General features: G+C 39.2%; 1 non-coding gene across 1 annotated transcript; it reads right to left on the bottom strand.

The window, feature by feature from the left end:
* Positions 1 to 976: 976 nt before the first annotated feature.
* Positions 977 to 1080, bottom strand: LOC127747045 (small nucleolar RNA R71). The gene has a single exon (XR_008008850.1). It is a non-coding gene; the product is annotated as a small nucleolar RNA R71 (small nucleolar RNA).
* Positions 1081 to 3122: the final 2042 nt, after the last annotated feature.

Here is a 3122-nt window from a genome sequence, read left to right as displayed (position 1 = left end):
CAAAATTAAATTTCAAATCTTTTTCAACTAACTAGTTGACTTTTTGTTTGTTTTAACTATTTCTTATCTTTTTTTTTTCAAAACCACTTAACTACTTTTCCTTCTCTGATTTTCGAAAACTTCTCCCTCTTTTTCAAATTTCTTTTAATTAACTAATTGTTTTAAATTTTAATTTTTTAAATTTTAATTCTTCTTTTATTTTCGAAAATTACTAACCCTTTTTCAAAATTAATTTTCGAATTCTCTCCCTCTCATCTTCTTCTATTTATTTATTTAATTACTAACACTTCTCTTCATCTCAAGAATCTGAACCTATCTTCACCCTTGTGTTTGGATTCTTACCTTTTCCTTCTCCTATTCCTTTCTTCTTCTACTAACATAAAGGAATCTCTCTACTGTGGTAAAGAGGATCCCTATTATTATTTTCTGTCCCCTTCTTTTTCATATGAGCAGGAGCAAGGACAAGAATATTCTTGTTGAAGCAGATCCTGAACCTGAAAGGACTCTGAAGAGGAAACTAAGAGAAGCTAAATTACAACAATCCAGAGACAACTTTACAGAAATTTTTGAAAAAGAAGAAGAAATGGCAGCCGAAAATAATAATGCAAGGAGGATACTTGGTGATTACACTACACTTACTTCCAAGTTTGATGGAAGAAGCATCTCAATCCCTGCCATTGGAGCAAACAATTTTGAGCTGAAACCTCAACTAGTTGCTCTACTGCAACAGAACTGCAAGTTCCATGGACTTCCATCAGAAGATCCCTACCAGTTTTTAACTGAGTTCTTGCAGATCTGTGAGACTGTTAAGACTAATGGAGTAGATCCTGAAGTCTACAGGCTCATGCTTTTCCCTTTTGCTGTAAGAGACAGAGCTAGAACATGGTTGGATTCACAACCAAAAGATAGCCTGGACTCATGGGATAAGCTAGTCGCGGCCTTCTTGGCTAAGTTCTTTCCTCCTCAAAAGCTGAGCAAGCTTAGAGTGGATGTTTAGACCTTCAAACAAAAAGATGGTGAATCCCTCTATGAAGCTTGGGAAAGATACAAGCAAATGACCAAAAGGTGTCATTCTGACATGCTTTCAGAGTGGACCATTCTGGATATATTCTATTATGGTCTATCTGAGTTCTTCAAGATGTCATTGGACCATTCTGCAGGTGGATCCATTCACCTAAATAAAATGCCTGCAGAAGCTCAAGAACTCATTGACATGGTTGCAAATAACCAATTCATGTATACTTCTGAGAGGAATTCAGTGAGTAATGGGACGCTCAAAGGAAGGGAGTTCTTGAAATTGATGCTCTGAATGCCATATTGGCTCAGAACAAAATGTTGACTCAGCAAGTCAACATGATTTTCCAAAGTCTGAATGGATGGAAAAATGCATCCAACAGTACTAAAGAGGCATCTTCTGAAGAAGAAGCTTATGATCCTGAGAACCCTGCAATAGCAGAGGTAAATTATATGGGTGAACCTTATGGAAACACCTATAATTCATCATGGAGAAACCACCCAAATTTCTCATGGAAGGATCAACAAAAGCCTCAACAAGGCTTTAATAATGGTGGAAGAAATAGGCTCAGCAATAGCAAGCCTTATCCATCATCTTCTCAGCAACAGACAGAGAATTCTGAGCAGAGCACCTCTAATTTAGCAAACTTAGTCTCTGATTTGTCTAAGGCCACTTTAAGTTTCATGAGTGAAACAAGGTCCTCCATTAGAAATTTGGAGGCACAAGTGGGTCAGCTGAGTAAGAAAGTCACTGAAACTCCTCCTAGCACTCTCCCAAACAACACTGAAGAGAATAAAAAAAGAGAGTGCAAGGCCATTGACATAATCAACATGGCCGAACCTAGAGAGGAAGGAGAGGACGTGAATCCCAATGAGGAAGACCTCATGGGACGTCTCTCAAACCAGAAGGAGTTCCCTATTGGGAACCTAAAGGAATCTGAGGCTCATATAGAAACCATAGAGATTCCATTAAACCTCCTTCTGCCATTCATGAGCTCTGAAAACTATTCTTCCTCTGAAGAGGATGAAGATATAACTGGAGAGCAAGTTGCTCAATATCTAGAAGCCATCATGAAGCTGAATGCCAAATTGTTTGGTAATGAGACTTGGGAAGGTGAACCTCCCTTGCTCATTAATGAACTAGATACATGGATTCAGCAAACTTTACCTCAAAATAGACAAGATCCTGGCAAATTCTTAATACCCTGTACCATAGGCACCATGACCTTTGAAAAGGCTCTGTGTGACCTAGGGTCAGGCATAAATCTTATACCACTCTCTGTAATGGAGAAGCTGGGGATCATTGAGGTACAACCTGCCATATTCTCATTACAAATGGCAGACAAGTCAATAAGACAAGCTTATGGATTGGTAGAGGATGTGTTGGTAAAGGTTGAAGGCCTTTACATCCCTGCTGATTTTATAATCTTAGACACTAGGAAGGAGGAGGATGAATGCATCATCCTTGGAAGACCTTTCCTAGCCACAGCAGGAGCTATGATAGATGTTAACAGAGGATAATTAGTCCTTCAATTGAATTCGGACTACCTTGTTTTTAAGACCCAAGGGTGTTCTTCTTTAACAATGGAGAGGAAGCATGAAAAGCTTCTCTCAGTACAGAGTCAAACAGAGCCCCCACAATCAAACTCTAAGTTTGGTGTTGGGAGGCCACAGCCAAACTCTAAGTTTGGTATTGAATCTCCACATCCAAACTCTAAGTTTGGTGTTGGAAGTCTACAACATTGACTTGATCACCTGTGAGGCTCCATGAGAGCCCACTGCCAAGCTAGTGACATTAAAGGAGCGCTTATTGGGAAGCAACCCAATTTTTATTTATCTAATTTCCTTTTTTTATTGTTCTTTTATGTTTTATTAGGTTCATGATCATGTGGAGTCACAAAATGAATACTAAAATTAAAAACAGAATCAAAAACAGCAGAAGAAAAAGCACACCCTGGAAGAAGAGCTTACTGGCATTTAAACGCTAGTAAGGAGCATCTGGCTGGTGTTCAACGCCAGAATAGAGCATGGATCTGGCGTTGAATGCCAGAAACAAGCAGCATCCTGGCGTATAAATGCCAGGAATACACCCTGAGGAAAGCTGGCGC

This window comes from Arachis duranensis, chromosome 4, assembly GCF_000817695.3.
Source record: "Arachis duranensis cultivar V14167 chromosome 4, aradu.V14167.gnm2.J7QH, whole genome shotgun sequence".
In the NCBI taxonomy this organism is placed as follows: Eukaryota; Viridiplantae; Streptophyta; class Magnoliopsida; order Fabales; family Fabaceae; genus Arachis; species Arachis duranensis.
The sequence above is the reverse complement of the archived record's forward strand: the minus strand, read 5'-3'. Positions and strand labels throughout refer to the sequence as shown.